General features: G+C 41.8%; 1 protein-coding gene and 1 long non-coding RNA gene across 26 annotated transcripts in view; one reads left to right on the top strand and one right to left on the bottom strand.

The window, feature by feature from the left end:
* MBNL2 (muscleblind like splicing regulator 2) overlaps nt 1–20,643 on the top strand; it is a 172,169-nt gene that overhangs the window by 76,066 nt on the left and 75,460 nt on the right. The gene's annotated exons all lie outside the window — the stretch shown is intronic.
* LOC127492105 (uncharacterized) overlaps nt 3,321–20,643 on the bottom strand; it is a 58,155-nt gene continuing 40,832 nt past the window's right edge. Inside the window, exons 3-4 of one of the 3 annotated variants that reach the window (XR_007921148.2) lie at nt 20,268–20,501; nt 3,321–20,102 (exon numbers count right to left, since the gene is read on the bottom strand). This is a non-coding gene — a long non-coding RNA (uncharacterized lncRNA). Of the gene's footprint in view, nt 20,502–20,643 lie in introns of all 3 variants that reach the window. The other 2 variants (XR_011378738.1, XR_011378737.1) reach the window with 2 other exon arrangements.

Below are 20,643 nucleotides of genomic sequence, written 5' to 3'. Positions count from 1 at the left end.
TTATGCCATATTCCTTGGGAGAAACATGGAAATGAACACTAAGTTCTTGTTATTAGGGATTTTAAAAACCAGCTGAAGAGGGAGGGGCCAGTGCTGTGGCATAGCGGGTAAAGCCGCCACCTGCAGTGCCGGCATCCCATATGGGTGCCAGTTCTGGTCCCGGCTGCTCCACTTCTGATCCAGCTCTCTGCTATGGCCTGGGTAAGCAGGAGAAGATGGCCCAAGTCCTTGGGCCCATGCACCCATGTGGGAGACCCAGAGGAAGCTCCTGGCTCCTGGCTTCAGATCTGCCCAGCTCCGGCCATTGTGGCCAATTGGGGAGTGAACCAGCAGATAGAAGACCTCTCTCTCTCTCTCTGCACCTCTTCTCTCTCTGTGTAACTCTGACTTTAAAATAAATAAAATAAATCTTTAAAAAAACAACTGCAGAAACAAAAAGCCCTGTAAAATTAACAAATATTAAGCTATTTGGGGCTAATTATTAGCATAAGATATTTGTTGAGAAAAGAGACAGAAGCATTAGCTGTAAAAGGCAACCAAAAAATGTCATGGTGAAGAACTTTATGGGCTAGGTAGGATATAACTAAAAGGAAAGACGGATCTTCATGTTGTGTGCCCTATAACATTAGCTTCCAAGTGTTATTCCTTTGCGGACTTCTGAAGGCACCTGTTCACTAGGTCTGGGTACAGATCCCAGGAATATGTATTTTTAGAAGCTCTCCAGTGATTCAGATGCATGGCCAAATTTAGAAAACATTACCTTGAGTGATCTCATCACATAATCTGTAATTGTTCTTGTGCTGTATAAGTCTATTAAACATCCCTGATGGTCTTACTGAAAGTTTCCATTTGTCTTACAAGGTTCAAATAAGGCTCAAAAGTTCTGATAACTATGAAACAGCATTTAGTAGGTCAGGATTAAAAAAGATCAGGCAGCTGCCACTTCTTATTCCTATGCCAGTTTTAACTGCAGTGTACAACAATGCAACAGCCTATAAGTGATTGACCGTAACTATACTAAACAATAACCATCAATCCCAGTTGTTGCCTGTTTGAAATACCATGGTGTTTGGGGGAGGCAAAAGCAACAACAAAAAATGAAGATGAATGAGTAAACTGTAAACTGGATGTGTTTACTCTGGAGAAAGGAAGACTCAGAGAAGACATGACAGCCCTCTCGGCTGGCATGCTGAAGCAAGTCCACTCGCTCCATGTAACGAGCGGGTCTATGTCTGCAAGGTACGTTTCTGTTCAATATGAAGATGAAGTTTATAAACATGCCTTAAAGGATTAAAGTTTCCATCTCATGAACTGCTCATATAGATGGAAGCCTGAGATTGGTTTTTGGATTAAGTGTCTTTTAAGTTTCTTTCTATATCAGAGACAATAAGAGATGGTCCCATATAGAACTAATTACTAAAATGGCCAATCTTAGCTTAGCAATAGCAATTTTCGCAGGTGTCAATATTGGAGTAGTTGGTTGCCTAGCAACTAGAAATATCTGTGATGCATCAGAAAATCATTAGTTTGTGTTTGAATTGATTTCACAATTCCTAACACTACACTTGGTTCATTTCACTCATACAAGTATTCCCATTAGAGTTTGTTATATATCACAATGTGTTGAACTGCATACAACTTGCACAGTTTAATCTTTATCAAATGCTAGCCTACTGCCCAGGTAAGCCATAACACAACCATTGGAAATAGGTGTTTGATCCATGCGGGAGATGACAGGATAAGAGAGCAGAATGAGTTTGGGTATCTATAAAACTGTTTCATGCAGTTAAATCCAGGAGAGTCCTTGGGGTAATGTACAAGTTTAATCATGAACTCTTCAATTTTGGAATTCTGTGAATTTTTAATACTTGACTAATATTAGCACTCAAGGTATAGAAGAAAATTTAAATACATAACATACTTGAACCAAAACTTTTCCTCCACAGTCTCCTAGGAAACCAACAAAATACATCTGGATAGTTTAAAAGTTTGATCTTATTTATAAAGGGCTGCTTTACATTATAAGAACCAAAGAACTGTTATTTGTCAAACTTCCACATTAAACATCTGCCAAGATATCTTATTAGGTTTTCTTAGTAATAATGACTCAGTACATAAAATGAGCCACAGAGCCCTTCTAGATTCTATGCACACTAAAGATCTGAGACACTCATTTCCTCTTCTTTGTTTGATCCCTCAAACTCAAATCATAATTTAAAAAAGTGATTGATTTGGCTAATTTCTCTTTTCTCCCCAAAAGGTTTAGAACTGCTTTAGGTAACTTTTTATTAGCCAGTCCAAGATACTTGTGCTGCAGTATAATTAACAGCATTTTAATGAAAATGATGGTCCATTAATTGGTAATATTTGGAAGAGCGTTTTTCCTAATTACTTATTAACCTTTAAATCAGATACACACAAGGGAGCAGAATATCCATGTCTCTGAGTATCTGAAAGCTTTTCCAAGGTGCTTTTTTTAAAAAGAACCCAGAGAAGCTATTTTTTTCCCTCGGAGCAAACTTGAAATTATATCAGGAGCTAAGTGTGGTATGATGCTTATCCCATTAATAAAGAAGTTTTCAGTGTACCTATTCTTGGCACTTGGCAGTGAGTTGCCATTAACAGAAGTATAGTTTAATAAGATAGTAAAGAAGATGCCACCAATTCTCTTCATCTTTTAAATTTGTAGCTAGTTGCAAAAAGTGCTGAAAGAAAGCACAGACATTACTAACGTTGAGATGGAATTTTGAGTATTTCCACATACATGCTAGAAAATGAAGAAGGCTAGAATAATAGATTTCTAGATCTGACTTCGTGGACCAAAAAGGTTCTAGAGATAATGCCAACCCGCCTTACTGCCCTGTAGACAGCCCTGTAAATGGCTGAACATAAGCTGGATGGAGAGAGATAACTGGGGTTTGGGCGACAAGAGCCCAATTGCATTGTCTCAGGGAAAGGGCATTCTACTCTGGGAGTCTTCCCTGTGGCCCATTCCCTGTAAGTTTCTGACTGGCTTTTTCTCTATGGAATGCTTCTGAATGAGAATTACTGTTCGAAGGTCAAAGCTGCTTTCCCACTCGTGATTCATTGTCTGCCAGGGCCTTCCTCTAGGTCTGTGCTCTGTTAACTTTGTTATTTTCTCCCTCTGCCTCTGCTTTTATTCATTCATATAATGGAAACTGAGAATATAGGTGCCTGGTCCTGTCCTGGGCAGGGAGGTGCAGCAGTAAAGACGCCTCCCTTCCTTCAAGTTGCTGGTCATAGGATGAGTCTGCAAAGGGTGTCAGGCAGCTTCCATGCAGTATGATAAGCACCAGCAAGGGTTCCAATGTGCCTTAGAGTTTGGTGAGATTGGAGCCACGTGCTCTAGACATGCACTGGGAGTTAGCCAACTCACGTCTGGGGTTGCAGGGAGATCAGGAAAAAGATCTCATTGGACTTGACGGAAGAATGGGGGTGAGAATGGTCAAGAGAGGCAACATGGCCGTCTCTCACTACCTTCTCCATGAGGCCACCTGTCTTCTTGGCTCCCTCACGTCTGTCCTTTTCTCTCTTTACCTTCCGTGTATTTCGGTTGGATCACTATCTTCCTAGGGACTAGCCTCTGTGAGGACCATCTGTCAAGCCACTGTGTCACAGTCAAGGATAAAACACCTCTCAGAGGCTCTGCTGCAGGGCACAGAAGGCCGCAGGTTGATAAAGGAGTCTGAATCTCTGTGACCCTACTATGGTTTGCCTACCAGTTCCAGGAGGTCTGTTTGCATTGGAGATCAAGTTATAGCGGTGGCTCTGCATGTCATTCCCAACCAGCCAATACTGGCAAAAACAAGAGGCAAAGGTGGAATGCCACACTATAGATGGAGCAGCAATACACACATAAATAAATATAAATGTCAGTAGATAAGTAGACAAAATGTTCCTTGAGAGGAAGAACAAATGAAAGAAGATAATAATCATAACAACAGCTGCCATCTACTGAGTATACAGATATTGTGGACTGTACCTGACATTTTCAGTATATTATATGTAATTGTTACGACAGTCCTGGAATCCAGATTCTAAAAATCAATCAACAATCAATCAAACAAAAATCATCCACAAATCTGGAGCTGGAGCTGTGGCATAGCTGGTAAAGTCGCCGCCTGTAGCGCCAGTATCCCAGGTTCGAGTCCTGGCTGCTCCACTTTCCATCTAGCTCTCCGCTGTGGCCTGGGAAAGCAGTAAAAGATTGCCCAAGTCCTTGGGCCCCTACACCTGTTTGGGAGACCCAGAATAAGTTCTTGGCTCCTGGCTTCAGATCAGCCCAGCTCCAGCTGTTGCAGCCATTTGGAGAGTGAACCAGCAGATAGAAGACCTCTCTCTCTTTCTCTCTCTCTCTCTCTCTCTCTCTCCCTCTGCCTTTCAAATAAATAAATATTTTTTTTAAAAATCCACAAATCTTGAAATAGACCTTAGCACAAAGTAGAAAGTTAGTAACTATTTCTCAAATAAATAAATGAATCCAGCTAGTCCCTTAGAGTCCATCTCCCATCCCCTCTTCAGAATGTCAGCTTCTTAAGAGCAGGGATCTTATCTTGACTTCCCCTGTATCCCCTGGAATGGCAGCTGGTGCAAGATAGGTGCTTGATGACTTCGCCCTTATCAAAAGACAAGCAAACTGAAGCTAAGCAAGATTCAGCATTTTCTGAAAATCACACAAACTGTAAAGATTTGGAACTGGATTGCAAGTCAACCCATGCTCTTCTGCCCTCTGTGTAACACCGGTCTGGCCTTTTTCTTCTTCCTCTCCATATCATTCTCTAATTATCTCAGGCCTGCTCATATTCCAGATATGCTCTCATGCCTGTAATTCACCAGTGAGGTTCTGTTTAAAGACTTAGCATGACAGCATGCACTGGTGAATACTTAGTGCATACCTATTAGACCTATTAGGGTGGGGAGGGATGAGTAAGCTTTAGTTCTCTCGTTTGTGCTGAAAAGGCACCAGAGGAATATACAGGGAGAATAGATTGCCTGCCTCGTGCAGCTGTAGTGGAGCTCAGCTCTGGAGACAATGCAAGATCAGTCTTAATAATGTAAAGACAAACTCACTGATGCATTGCCGTTCATTCCCACGATCTCCTAAGGTCATTATGGTAACCTGTATGTGCAGGCAGACTGTATAATTGCAGTAACAAGCATAGTGAGGTCAAGGACTTGTAGTGTACCTGGCTGGTTTGGGAGGAAGGCAGAAGGGAAAGCCATCAGAGGTTAGGAATTACAGGATTAGGACTGAAAACTGTGATTGTCTGAGTAGTTCAAGTGACTCAGAATTTCACAAAGCATGGCATTGATGGGCTGAGTTAATGCTAAATTCAAGATACTTTTATTTTTCTAGTTTTTCCTGTTATTTCTACAGTAACGTCCTTTCTCTGTTTTTCCCATTAACTGGTTAAAATTTAAATACTGCTAATGTTGACAGTGGTATAGGGAACCACACACTCTCATATACTTATGGAAGTATACATTAGTTTAGATCTTTTGGAGGGAAATTTGTAAATATATACTACATTGTTAAACATTTATACTCACCAACTAAGCCATTCCACCCCTAGATTTTTACTCTGGAGAAATATTTGTGCATGTGTACAAAAAGGTACATACATGCATGTTCATGTCAGTAGTGGTAATAATATTGAAAATTAAAACCAATCACAAAGCTAACTAATAAAGCCATCTAGGGAGGGAATTACTTAAATAAGCTATGATTCATTGGTACTATAAAAAACTGTATGGTGTTTTAAAGATAAGGTAGAATTATTCTCTCTTCACTCTATCACTCTGGTGTATTATCTATATCAAATATACACACATGGGGCCAGTGCTGTGGCATAGGGGTAAAAGCCACTGTCTGCAGTGCTGGCACCTCAGATGGGTGCCTATTCAAGTTCCGGCTGCTTCACTTCCAATTCAGCTCTCTGCTATGACCAGGGAAGACAGTGAAGATGGCCTGAAGTCCTTGGGCTTCTGCACCTGAGTGGGGGACCCGGAAGAAGCTCCTGGCTCCTGGCTTCAGATCAGCCTAACTCCAGCCCTTGCGGCCATTTGGGGATTGAGCCACTGTATTGCAGATATCTGTTTCTTTCTCTCTCTCTCTGCCTCTCTGTAACTCTGCCTTTCAACTAAATAATCATGAATCTTAAAAAAAAAGACAAAACAATATTTTACAAAATAATATTTTACAAAAAATTGCTGCAATATTTTGTACATGGTTATCTGGTTGCATTTACAATATGGAGAGAGGTATTTCTATAGGGACATATATAATGTGTTAATTGGATAACAGCAGCTAGGCTGTAATTGGAGACCCAACAGTTACATGACTTTTAATCACAGGCTATGACCAATGAAAAAGCAGCTTATTTCTTTCCTACCGTAGGATGTGGTGGGTGTTCCACAGTCATTCAGGCCCTGGTTCCTTCCATGTCATGACCCTGCCATTCTTTAAACCCTAAGAATTGCATGGTCATGTACTAGAATCAGGTCAGAGCCCACCTGTAAGTACAGGAGAAAATAGGGAGGTGGCTCACACACTACCCTAAGGGCTCCCACTTGCACACTGCACACAGTACTTCCACTCAAAAGCTGCTGGTGAAAATTTGTTTAATCACCCCTTCAGCATGGGAGGAGGTGACTGGAAATGCATGCCCTGGCAAAACGACCATGTACCCAACCATCGCTGTATCACAATGAAAGTAAAAGAGGACAGAGTCTGGTGTACAGCTAGCTGTCTCCTCTATTACGCAGGGGACAGAAAACGAGAGGGTCATGAAGCTTTGTTCTAAAGTGGGGATGGAGCTGGAGAGCAGAGGAAACCTTTGCCTCATCGGTGTCCTTTAAATCATTTACTGTGACTAGGAGAGATTAGGACTAAGGTCACAGGCCTGCACTTACCTAATCTGTCCACTCAGACTAGGTAATAGCTACCCCAGCCCACTTGACCCCATGCTGACCTCTCATAAATCTCGCAACACTGCCTTCCTCTTCCTCTTGACCTACAATATTTTTATTCCGTTATTCCTTCTGCGCTAAATATGCTCCAGGAATTGGATGTTCAATACCTACTTGATTATCATCTTATTAAAAAGTCAGGTTGCCACTGGCCTTTGATTCTCACACTGGAATTTTTTCATTTACTCCTTTTTCTCACACAAATGTGTTGGACATTTATCACAGGGATAGATAAAGTAGGAAGTTGAAGTGAGGATACAGAATTATCATTCACTGACACTAGATTTCCCCTTCATTGACAAAACAAGACATCTGCATCTGAATAGATGAGTGACAATGGCAGTTGATGTCCCAAGTTAGTGGTAAAGCTATTAAACTAAATAGGGGTTCAGAATGGGAGATGATGACCAGGATTAGGAAATTTAAGTGAAGGCTCCTTAACGAGATGAGCAGATGAGCGTGGAATTGAACCCCTAGGAATATGTGATATTTGCTAAGACCTAAAGACATTAGCGTGTGTTAGGAGGACAGAGAGTACATTTATTGATTGCCTACTATATGCTGTTATTTTACTTGCATTATCCATTTATCCTTATAATATATCACAGAAATAGGTATCCTAATTTTACAAATATGGAGAAGCAGGGAGTGTGTTAATGATTAAGGACCCCATGGCTAGTAAGTAGAAGAGGTAGGATCTGAGTCCAGATCTGTCCATGTTCTAGATAGATCTAGATTTATATGATTTCCAATTATCTCACTTTTCTCAGAGCATTTCAGGCAGGAGGGAAAGCAGATGCAGTGGGACAGAGCTGAATGCCGGCTGTGCAAGAGCACGGAGGAGAGCAGGTTGAGTGGCAGGTGTTCTTCCTTGTGTTTTTAGGTTGAGGTCACCCTGGTGTCTGGGTGCTCTGGGAGGAGAGGACTGAGTTACTTGCAGGAAGTGCTGTATCAGGCTTCACTTGCCATTGAGATCTCCTCTAGTCCCAGGGAAAGAAACCTTGCACGTCAGGCTAGCGCCACTGGCCCAATTTAACAAACCAGTCTAGATGAGGGGTTTAGTTAACAAAACCACCAGCAGCCTCTGTTAATTCGCCAGTGGCAAATGCTGACAGAGAGTCCTGTAGTCTTCCTGTCTCGGAGCAGCAGTTGCTCCGGTTACTTGGGCTCACTAGAATTGAGGGCAGGAAGGGTTTTCGGTTTCCAGACACAAGCGATGTTAGAGTACGAAGCACACTCCACCTCTCAGATTCCTTCTGGCTGGATTCTTCCTCAGCTCTTCATGAGGTTATCCTATTCCAGTGTGTTCTTGGGGACCATACCTGTTAAAATACCTCAACTTTTGCAGCGATTCTTGAGCATATCCTTGGACTCGGGGATGCTGTTTTTCTCTGGTGCTGTAGCCACCTGCCCTTGCCTCTTCTCCAGAAAGCCCTTCTCCTCTGGAAAGTGAAAACAAGAGTTCTCTTTCTAGGCTACTTCCCCTTCTTTGATTCTCTGGCTCAAGCCTTAAGTAATTACCAAATATTTTTAAAAGAGCTTTCTCTTCTAGAAGTGGCCCATTATTTGAATAGCTCAAATGAGAGGAACAGAATTCTGGTCAATCAGAAGCTGTGGTGGGAGCAATGTTTATGACAGAGGATAAGAGAGTGCCAACAGAAGTAGGTTGTACTTATTCCTAATGGTATTTTGGTTGTGAAGTGTGGGTGACAGAGAAAGCCTTGGTGTTTTCTGGGCAGGACGATGTAGGGTTGAAGTTATTTATAACGTAGATCTGGTCATAGCATACAGGACTGTCAAGCGAAAAGGAGACGGCTTTGCTACTGTTCATAGCATGTTAATATATGTAGGGTACTATGCCATGCCCCCAAAGGGCCTGTGATAGTTCACTTTCACTTAATCTTCACACAATCAGCACTAAGAGATTGTGCCCATTTTATGGATGTGGTAACTGAAGCTTAGAGAGTTTTTGTTTTCCAGGGCTGGTTCAGGGCAGAGTTGAATTTGATCCTGAGGATTTCACTCCAAATGCAACAGGCGCAGATAGGTCACCACAGTAAGGACAGACGTTTCCTGGAGGCTGTTGTGGAGTACGTGGTTTCTCATGGCCCAGACTCTGCTGGCTCCAGGAATAGAACAGAAAGGAAGGGAGGAGGCATTCACAGCAGAGGTGGGAGGCTGAGCTACAAAGGACAACAGAGGAGAGGAAGAGGACACTTAGTGGGCATCTGCAGGCCATACGCTGCTCAATGGTCATTTCATCAGCCCCCACAATTCTGATTTTGCCCACTTCAGTGGTCCATGTGTGACTCCCAGGTGAGCACATAACACTGCACTGCTATCAGTGTGACTCCAACCTTCAGCCCTTGGCAGGAGCTGGATCACAGTTCCCAGTCCTCAAAATAGGGAAGCTGTCTTGGGGATGTGGGTAGGCATGGGGATAAGTTTGTTGGGGGCGAGGTGGCAGGAGTCTGTTTGGTTAGAAATGTCTTACGTATCTGGAGCCAGGATCTGGAAATGTAGATTAGAGCAGCAGAAGCATGAGACAGATGCCAGTGCCTCCACACACACACACACACCCTGCCACCACCAGCAGCAAAAACAGAAAATAAGTAGTCAGGAGAGTGCCAGAGGTTGGGCAGGAGGATGATGGGGGAGGTACCCACAAACAGTGAAAACATAAAGAAAATTATTGGTGCCAGTGAGAGAGCTGGAGAAGAGCCAGTTAGCAGCACTGGGGAAAATAACAGGGAGCCATGCTCAGGCAAACAAAATGGCGGCAGCACGTACAGAAGCCTGGGGATCCTGGTGCCTCTCAGCCAGCAGGCTGTCCACTCACTCCCAACTGCCCATGATATTTTGAATCATGTCTAATTTATTAATAATATATTGCATTCCATTAAATGCTGTAACCATGAAGGACAATGAAGTAGGTACTCTCTCAGGAGTCACTGCTTTGGGTGGCAAATTGCACCGTTTTGTCAGCAGCTCTCTCTGACTGGTTACTGTTTCCCAATGAAGTATTTGCTGAACATTTGCCTTACATAAACAAATAGAAAAATAATAACAGTGTGTACTCCCTCTGAACATTATAGGAAAGTGTAGGCTTCCATTTAATGAGGTTTGGAGACAACATAGCAATTTTGATGTCCTGTCAAGCTTGTTAAATTGTGGTTCTACTAGGATTTTATATTGAGCCAGAACCAGTACATCCCAGGGTATAAATTAGGTATAATTGGATATGTAACGACTCTTTTGGGTCACTGGGATATAATTTAATGCAATAATTGAATAAATCATACTGTTGTGGCCGGAAAAGCCCTCTCTAAAAACTTCTAGCCCACTCTCAGGAATTAACTGGGGAGGCTGAGTCCCTTGTATGAGTTCATAACAATGTTTTCCAAACTGAACCTACAGCTGAGGAATGGCTCCAATCCAGACCTATTGCTCTATATTTTTAATAAGAGAGACAGGAATTTGCATTTTTAAAAAGTTTTCTAATTCGGTTGGGATGTCATATTTAGAAAATATTGTTTTAATGTTCTTCAGGGAGGAAGGCTTTATTGAGTATTTTATCCACCTAAACTTTGTTCAGATTGACTTAGTGTGGCTAAATGGGGAAAGTGTTGATTTGATCATCATCTACACTATTTGCACAAGTTAAAATTTATATTTAAAGGATTTATTTATCTTTTTACATACTTCAGAAATACAAAATAGATTCTTAAAATTTATTTTATTTTGAATTTAATGATATTTTCCATTGTCTTTTGGTCTTCTGTCCTGATTCTCTAATATAACTTGAACCTGAACATGAGTGTGATGACTTGACAATGATGTTACAGTACAGGTTGAGCATTTCTATCCTGAGAATCTGAAATCCAAAATGCACCAAAATTTGAAACTTTTTGTGTGACAGCATGACACTAAATGAAAAATTCCATACCATGAAGCTTTGTTTCATGTATATAATTATTTAAAATATTATATAAAATTACCTTCAAGCTATGTGTATAAGGCATGTATGAGACATAAATGAATTATATGTTTGGACTTGTGTCCCATTCACAAGATATCTCATTTTATATATATGTATATTCTAAAATTAGAAATATTTTATAAAATATTCTATAAATATATATATATATTCTAAAATTCCAAAAAAATCAAAAATCCAGGACATTTTTGCTCCCAGGTATTTCAAATAAGGGATACTCAACCTATGTGTCATCGTATAAAATCTCTGAAGAGCTGGTTTTGAGTTCTGGATCTATCATTTATAGGCTAGCTGACCTTATGGAAGTCATTTGCAAATGCAATAATAATGGCAATATCTAGTCTGCTTAGCTCATGTAATTGTTATAAAAATAAAATGACATGATGAAAGTGACAGTACTTTGCAACCTATTAAATACTTGCAAACATTTACTACATAGAATAAATGTAGAATTCAATAAAATTAAATGCTTACAAACATTTACTGTACAGAATTAAAATAATAAGGTCATTGATGTTTCCTCTAGTATCCCAAAAAGGTATACCAGCTTGGCTTAATTTAGAGAAGCTCCGTTTGATTTTTATGGCCTAAATATCTGATTTATATATTGATCTTCTGCATAAGACTTCATTGGAAATCTGCTGCTTAAACAAAAAAGTTGCAAATCACTCTTCTATGTTCTTGGGCTTTCTGCAGATACTACATATACTGCAAAGATATGGTAAGACTATTGATTGGCAGGTGCTGAGTCACCAGTGTGAGTACCTGGGAAACATACAAATGGGAAAGTCACCTCTTGATCCTCATTTAACTTGCCCCATTTGAACATTGAACAAAGGATAAAATACTTGTAGAAAAACCTGAAGGGATTTCCAGCACCAGAAAACAGAGGGAGTTGAAGCAAATACTTGTCCTATTTATTAGCTCATTTTCCTTGGGGAAAAAGCGTGCCTGGGAAGTAGAGAGCCTTTGGACATTGGTCCCCTGGGGTTCAGTAGAGGCGTATGTTGGTTGCCAGGCAACAAGAACAAAGCTCAAGAACCATAAGTTCTTGTCTACTTTGGAAGCAAATCTGGATGGGTTTTTGATAGGCTTTCAGGAATTGACCCTGGTTAGATTTTCCAATGTCTGTATGGTCTTCCAGCATGCCTAGACCTTTAGCTTCTTAATTCTCACCAATAAAGTATTTTCTTCATTATTATTCTATACATGTTCTGCTATCTATCTAGTTAACTGAAAACTTCATTTGGCAAATAGAAAGGAAACCCAAATTTTCTAGTTCCCACCTCCATGCATCCAGCACATAGTGTATCTTCAAAAATAACTGATTGATTGATTGATTTTTGGCCCATGACCCTGGTTGGTTGTCAAAGACCCTCTTTTTATTTTTTCTTGGTGGATAAAAGTTCGGTGACACTTGTAGAAACAAACTTTGCTTTTCGACTTTTAACTTCTATTGATTTTTCCACTGAGTGTGCCAAAGCCTTAAATTGATTCCAGTTGCTTAAAAGACATGTATATTTTTCTTCTACAAGTTTTAAGGGGAAGAATCCATGAATGTATTTTCCCTAGACTAAACCAAAACCAGATAGTTTTTCCAGAAATGTATGAATGAACAACAAAGTGGTTACTTTGGAAATACCATTATATTGGATTTCAGTAAAGTCAAGTCATCCCAAATTTCATGTGATTCCAGGTGAAAGAAAAAATATTTAGTCAGTAACAGGAAAGGGAAAAATAAATTCAAAAGCTCCCTTGTGCATATTTGTGATATAAAACTGAACAATTAATGCAGAAGCAATATGGTAAATTGTATTAGTGAATATGAATTGCCTCTTAGACAATGGCATATTCATAAGTTTTTGCTGTATAAAGACAAAACAGTCCTCTTTATCACAGAATCACACAATCTTGGATTTGGAAAAGACTTTAAAGAACTAAGTTATGTTCCGCTCAGTGCCAAGACAGTGACCCCTCTAGGGCAAGGATCATATTTTCTGCTTCCTCTTCAAAATGTCCACAATGCTGAGCAAAAAGCTGGGCTCTCAATTCCCTTAAATAACAGTCAAGAATGTGTATACTGGTGGCTCACAGCTATAGGGGGTAAGAAGAAAATCTCATCCTCACTTGCTGCAATTGTGTTTCTCTTTGATAGTAACCCATTATGAGCCACAAAGCTATTGTAATAATAGGGATTACAGCTTTGGGACTTTCCCTGTGTCACTCATTAAAATGTCATGCAAAGACTACCCTGGTGCTTCTGCTGCCTGACAAGCCCTGGCCGGTTGCCATAATGCCTGCAGGCCCAGTTCACAGAGACCCTGCATGCTGGCCTGCCCACTCAGAAAGGGCTGCAATGGCCTTACCTTTCTGTGACCACAGTGCTGGGACTTAAAGTGATTCAAGATCAATACATCTTTCCAAGTTCCTCTAGGAAGTCCTACCAGCTGTCACATAAGGGCAATTAACACATCTCTCTCAATTATGCATGCGGGTGGAAGAATTTCAAACATTTGGCTGGATAACAAATCCATCCCCTCTGTTAGAGAAAGGTCATCCCTTTGGCCATCTGGATATTTACTTTTCTTTAGAAATGCACTTCATGGAATTTTTCTGTTGGGAGGCGAAAATGAGGAGAACAAAGGGAATTTCCTAGTGAAAATGATTATGTCTCATTCAACATTACTCATGCCCACACACCAACAATCTGAAATCTTATATACAACTTATTTTATTTATTCCACTGGCTAGTAACATGTACCACATTTAACCTGCACATGATTAAGACAAGAGCTGTCTTAGATGGTCTTGAAGTTATGCTACTGGCCTTAGTAGAAATTTCTTTTACCTGCTTATGTGGTCATAAAGGGTACAAGTAATCACTTAATGGGAAGCTGACAAACAAAAGGCACTTGAGACAGATGCAAGATGGGTAAGTCCCTACTGTCTTGCAGGATACAGTCTAGCAGGAGGAAACACACAAGTGACTCTAACATAATGGTCATAATCCTGAATTACCACCAATGCAAGCAAAACAAAGCCCTATAGAGGCAGAGACATTTCTGAGGGGACTAGGAAGGCTTCGTATAGGAAAGGACATCTGATGTGGGCCACAGAGTGGAGGAGGAGGAGGACATTCTGGGCTGAAACAGCCATGTGGGCATGGTGGGGAGGCAGGAAAGTGTGGGATGTGCTTGGCATCTGAGCGCAGCACAGCTGGACTGCAGTGCAGAATGATAGGGGGCATGTAGGGAGGTAACATAATGCGACTTTGACACAGGGATGTAGGGGAACTTCAGTGCCAACGTGAGAAATGTGAACTTTCTTTCGTAGTCAAGACTGTGGAAGATTTTCAGTAGGGATATTAGAAATTTAAAAAAGTATGTTAGAGGTGGAATTATGCTCTCTCAAATGCTGTATTTTGAAGTTCAAACCCTGTACCTTAGCATGTGACTTCACCTTACCTCTGTAAGGTAATCAAAGTGAGGCCATGGGGTGAGCCCTAATGCAGTATCACTGGTATCCTTAAGAAAGGAAAGTGCGGACACAGAGGGGCCCGGTGACGTGCAGAGACACAGGGAGACGATGGTCTTCTCCAAACCAATGACAGGAGCCTGGACAGAGTGCTTCCCTGAACGCCTTTAGAAGGAGCCAAATCTGCTGACTCCCTGGTTTTACACTTTTGGCCTCCAGATCCACTCAATAGTAAATTTCTGTCAACTGTAAGCCCTCAGTCTGGGGTCCATTGTTATGGCAGCCCGAGCAAATTAATATAGTGACAGTGTGTGAGACTGACTGGAGTGGGCAGAATCTGTGCTCTAGGAATGAGGACGGTGGCCAGGGGGCAGTCAAAGGAAGACAGACAGATGAAAAGTGTCATGGAGGGAGACGTGTCCTGCTTGCTGACGGAAATGTCAGCGTGCAAGGCACAGCGCGTAACTGGCTCCTCGCGCTCTGTTCGGGGCTCCTATTGGGCACGGAAGGCCTGGAGTCTGCTTAGTTCTGGACCCGGCTCTGAACGGTTCATTGATCCCAGACAAATCACGTTCTTTGGAACTTCAGGGTTAGTTCCATGAAAGGAGAGGACTTCATGAGACAATCCTGCAGATTCAAGATCCAAAAACTCTCTGGTTCTGAGATGCTAATTACATGAGGTTTTATGTTAGTTGCACTAAATATATATTTGTAAATGAGTGAGATTTATAGCCTACTTATTTCTAAAAAGGCAATTGAGGGAACTTATAAAATTCAGCATCTTTTTTTTTTTTTTTTTTTTTTTGGTGGTTGTTGTTTTTAAGAGAACAGCAAAGTAGAAAATTGACCCAAAGGAAAAGAGAAACATATTACAGGTCACCTGAGATGAACTCATTATTGGATTTGAACTTTAGCTTTGAGTTTCCTGGCAGCTAAGGTAAAAAGAAAAACATGCGCTCATTGTCTGATAAAATCGGTGTAATATGATTAGTTCTTGAGAAAAACATGCAGACATGCTGAGTGCTCAGATAAAGTTGCATTCCAAGAATAGGCCCATTCAAGATACATTAAGAGCCATGCAGAAATCCATACTCTTTAATCCAGTAATTCCACTTACATGGAGAGAGTAGAAAGGAGGGGGAGGGTGGACTGTGTGTGTGAAAATGCTTGTCACGAAATTAGTTATGAAACTGCAGAACTGTAAAGAGCCAAAATGGGAGAGATAGTTCACTTAATTGTGGTACATTCATTCAAGCGAACCTAATTCAGGCCTTGTAAACAATAAGACTCTGCCAGTAAAGAGAAACAGGTTTATGATAGGATCAGTGAGAACAATCAGGAGATGAAAGTATTTGTACACCAGGATTGTAATATGTAAAAATATTAAGAATATCAAGGGTTCCTCGGGCGGAGTTATGATTATGGTAGGGTAGTGCTCTTGAGGATGAAGCCCCCACCCCTCCAGTTGGCGACAATGTTTATGATTATATCTAAGACGACAAGCCAGCCCACATACTTAAGCTTTACATTTTAGCCATGCTTTATGGGATTGCATTTTTTAGTTATAATAAAAGAGAAAGCTTTCAGAAATGCAAAAACAGCAAACTGAAATTGTATTACTTAGAAAGAGCTGTTATTCGGCTTAATGCAATTGCTTTAGTTTATTAGAACTGATTTTAAAACAAAGCAAAACATATGTGGGAGCATGGTGGTCATGAAGAGGCTCTCCTTGTTTCCTCTGAGGTCACTACAACCAGCTGGAGTGAGCACAAGTGGAAATACTGGTAAGGGGATAGCAGTGTTTCAGGGCCCAGCAGGCTTCTGTCCTTGGCATGCTTGTGGGCTACATACTTAGGTTAAAGAGCAGCAAGTGGACGTGCAGGCAAGAGTATTTCTCCTCTGGCATGATCTGCTCCCTTTTCCTTTCCAGATAATTCTCAGTGCCATTCTCATTATGATTCTTTGAAAAAGAGCTTCCATTCTTGGTATTAATTTGAATGAAAGTAGTCTGACCAAGAACGGGCTCTTAGTGTTGAAATGGAACATTGCAAAGTTTCAAATTCTCAAATCTCCATGACATGTAGAACATTCTGGATAGTATCCAGTCTAGGAATAACTTGCAAAAATGATTCACAGAGGACATGTATAGGTGCACATGTCAAAAACCGGCCCAGTGTTTGTCAAAATGCTTCAAAACACACACACACAAAATCAATGTCATACCCTATATTAATAGAATGGGAGGGGAGATACATCAGTCCAATTGGCGCATATAAAATAAAATAATTTGATTTTTCCAAGGAAAGTTCTCAAAATTGTTCCTGCTTTTCTTCTTTTCCACATATCTCATTGCACTCCTGCCTCTAGCACATTGGGCCACTCTCTTCTTAGTTGGCAGAGGAGGAACTCAAATTCTAATGGGCCAGTGTGCTCCTTGTGAGACATCCCATCACGTTAGAAAGGACAGAATGGTGAAACTGGCGGAAATGGGATTGAGGCACACTCTCTACCATGAACTGTAGATTGAGTTAGCCCGGACTTTCGCCTGCTCGGTCATGGAGACTTCTGCTGCTGTTCTCAGAGGAACGTCCTCAGCCTGCTGCTTGAACAGCTGTTGATGGATGTCTTCTGCCCATTGCACAGCTCCAAGAGGTGGCTACAGAGATGGCCAGAACCAGTCCCAGCTGTCTGGAGTTTTAGGCTGAGTTGGAGGCTGCTAAGGCAGTATCCTCTCATTTCAAGGAGGGACCAGGAGAGGCCTGAGGGATGACGCAGTGGACTTGCATGCCGCCCTGCCTCTGCGCCGCGTGTATCTAAGCCCTTCGTGCTCTCTCAGGCTCTGACCTGCTCTCTGATCACAAGGGCAGAGCTAAATGGAGATGTGCATGAGATCAGCAATATTCAGTGACTGGGAGTTTGACATAATGCACTTTCTCATAATTTATTAAAGTTGCTAATACATTTAAAAACTATGTGAAGAACATGGAAACCTCTCAGTAATATGGTTCAGTGCATTAACCCTCCATTGATTTTGCCTTTCAATCAGAGTAAGAGCCACAGTCCTTATGATGATCAGTAAGCTTCACCATGTGATCAGCTCACTCTCCTCACCTCCCCAGCATTAGTCACTACTCTTACCCTGCTCACTGTCTTCCAGCCACACTGTCCTAGTGACGATGATCCCCAGAACACTCTAGGCTCTCCTGCTCCAGGGCCAATGCACTTCCTCTCTGCTTTTCCCCGAATCTACCAGACTTTCTGTCTGCCTCCTTCATGTCTCAAATGGCAAAGTTACAGAGAAGCAGAGCCAGAGAGAGAGGGAGAGAGAGAGAGAGAGAGAGAGGTCTTCCATCCCCTGGTTCACTCCCCAAATGGCTGCATAGGCTAAAGCTGGCCTAAAGCAAGCCAGGAGCCAGGAGTTTCCACCAGGTCTCCCACATGGGTACAGGGGCCCAAGGACTTGGGCCATCTTCTACTGCTTTCCCAGGACATAGCAGAGAGCAGGATCGGAAATGGAGCAGCCGGGACTCTAAGCGGCACCCATATGGCATGTCGGCACTGCAGGCAGCAGCTTTACCCACTGCGCCACAGCGCCGGCCTTTCAAATGGCAACTTCTTAGTGCAGTTTTCTTCATTCATCCTCTAAAGGCACTGAGTTCTATATACATGCATTTATCCTGTCTCCTCTCAGATGCATTTTTCCCCTAGAACTTAGCACCATCACATTCATTATATAATTCATTTGCTGACCTTGTTGAGTATCTCTATTCCCCCATGAAGTTACAAGTTCCATGAAGGCAGGGACATTTGCTTGTTTTGTCCGCTGCCTTACATACGGTACTGAGAACAGTCTGTCACAGAATTGAATACAGTAAAATGCAATGGATGAATTAATGATTTAAATGGTAATGAATTCTGTCAAAGGACATGATCATGGGAATCATCTTGCTTTGATGTTCTCTTCTGCTGAGACAATCTGCAGCTTGGACATGAAGGTCAACAACTGTAGGGTCTAAGGACTTCCAAGTGGAGGGGAGGAGACCAAATGACAGGGTTTGAAGAATCCCTTAGCTTTTAAAAGAGCTAAGTTAGAAGCCTAACTTTGCCAACTACAAGCTCTGTGATCACTGATTAGTTCTTTATTTTTTTTAATGATTTGTTTATTTATTTGAGAGGTAGAGTTAGAGAGAGAGAGAGAGGAGAGAGAGAGAGAGAGAGAGAGAGAGGTCTTCCATAAGCTGTTCACTCTCCAAATGGCTACAATGGCTGGAGCTGGGCTGATCTGAAGCCAGGAGCCAGGAGCTTCTTCTGGGTCTCCCATGTGGGTACAGGGGCCCAAGCTCTTGGGCCATCTTCCACTGCTTTCCTATGTCATGGTAGACAGCTGGATTGGAAGAGGAGCAGCCAAGATATTAACTGGTACCCATATGGGATGCTGGTACTGCAGGTGGAGGCTTAGCCTACTATGCCACAGCGCCAGCTCCCACTAATTAGTTCTGTAACCTAAACTAGTCAAGTTAGGTCAGTTAGTTCTCTGAGACTCAGTTCATGCAAAATATGTAAAATAGAGATAATTATATAAAACTCCAAGGCTGTTACAAGAATCAGGGTTGTGGCTGGCACTATAGTTCAGTAGGTTAAAGCCACGATCCGCAGTGCCATATGGGCACTGGTTCAAGTCCTGGCTGCTCCAATTCTGAACTACCTCCCTGCTAATGTGCCTAGGAATGCAGTAGAGGATGGCCTAAGTGCTTGGGCCCCTGCACCTCTATAGGAGACCTGGAAGAAGTTCCTGGCTCCTGGCTTCAGCCTGGCTCAGTCCTGATTGTTGCAGCCATTTGGGCAAGTGAACCAGCAGATGGAAGGTCTGTCTGTCTCTCACCTTCTCTCTCTCTGTATCTCTGTCTTTCAAATAATAAATCAATCTTTAAAAAAAAAGGCATCAGGGTCAAAGTACTTAAAACACTGAGCATATAGAATGCTTCATAAAAGTGAAACTTATTTTCATATACATAAATCCTCTGTATTATTTGGTGGGAATTCATATACATGTTTGCACTATCATTTTAGGAAACTATTTAAAAAGTCCTTGCAATAGTATTTTTTTTTGTCTTATGGGGTGGGTTGAGGAGAAGCCTTCTTAAATATATTTTTATTGAACGCTAGTATAGATTTATACCACTTAAAGATCCAAAAATGGAAAGAAACAGCCTTTAATGCAGTTGAAACCATCTTCAAAGCACATGTGTTGACTCCCTAGGCCTCATCCTAATAATTTTACCCCAAAGTCACTTGTTAAACAAACATGGACTAAGTATTTGCCCTCTTCTAAGCACCGTGCTATACCTTGTTGGCTATTTTGACACGCATAAGCAAGCTTCTGCTTGTGCACAACTTAACATTAAAGGCCAAGATGGCACCTGGCAGTGATACCAATACTGATCACGGCTGAGATAGGCATTCGTGGCTGAGCACCACCCCAGTGGTGCAGAACGTTGGAGGAGTAGAGGAGAATCTGATTGTCAGGGTTTTTTTCCTTCGAAATTGTACTTGAAGCCGACTGCCACCAGTCTTCTTTGGGTTTTCCTCTCTTGGAAGCCCCCTTCACTCTGGCTGGAGTCCTTGATTCTAATAAATATTTCTAAATCTCAAAAAAAAAAAAAAGAAAGAAAATTACTTTTTCAAGGAAGGCTGAGGAGTAGGTGGAGAGTCATTGACAGTAGGGAGGGCAGTGAAGCCAGGCCTTGGAAGGGACGTGGAATTTGGACAACTCAAAATGGAGACAAAGACAGGGCAATGGAAATACCTTGCAAAAACTAGCAGAGGTGCCAGGAAGGAATGAGGTGTTAAGTTGTCCCAACTTTGGCTGTACTTGGGTCAGGGTTGCTTGTGAAGGCAGCAGCAAAGCTGATACTAGAGAGGAAGCTCACTGTCTGACAATGTGGAAGGTTTGATTTAAGGTTCAGACCTCTGAGTTCAGAGACCCAGTAGGGGGTGAGGGCTCTCTGAGGCTTCTGAAGAAGACAGTGATACACCCAGTCTGCAAGTGAGGAAGTGTATTTGTGGCCACCAATTCCTTCTGAATTCCAAAGCCTCCCTAATGTGTGCCTCCAGACCATTCTTCTCTCCCGAACACCAGATTCCCATAGCCAACTGCCTGCTTGCTGCCTTTCCTTCAGTGT

This window comes from Oryctolagus cuniculus, chromosome 9 (assembly GCF_964237555.1).
Source record: "Oryctolagus cuniculus chromosome 9, mOryCun1.1, whole genome shotgun sequence".
NCBI lineage: Eukaryota > Metazoa > Chordata > Mammalia > Lagomorpha > Leporidae > Oryctolagus > Oryctolagus cuniculus.
Note: the sequence above shows the minus strand (reverse complement) of the source record. Positions and strands in the feature narration are given on the sequence as shown.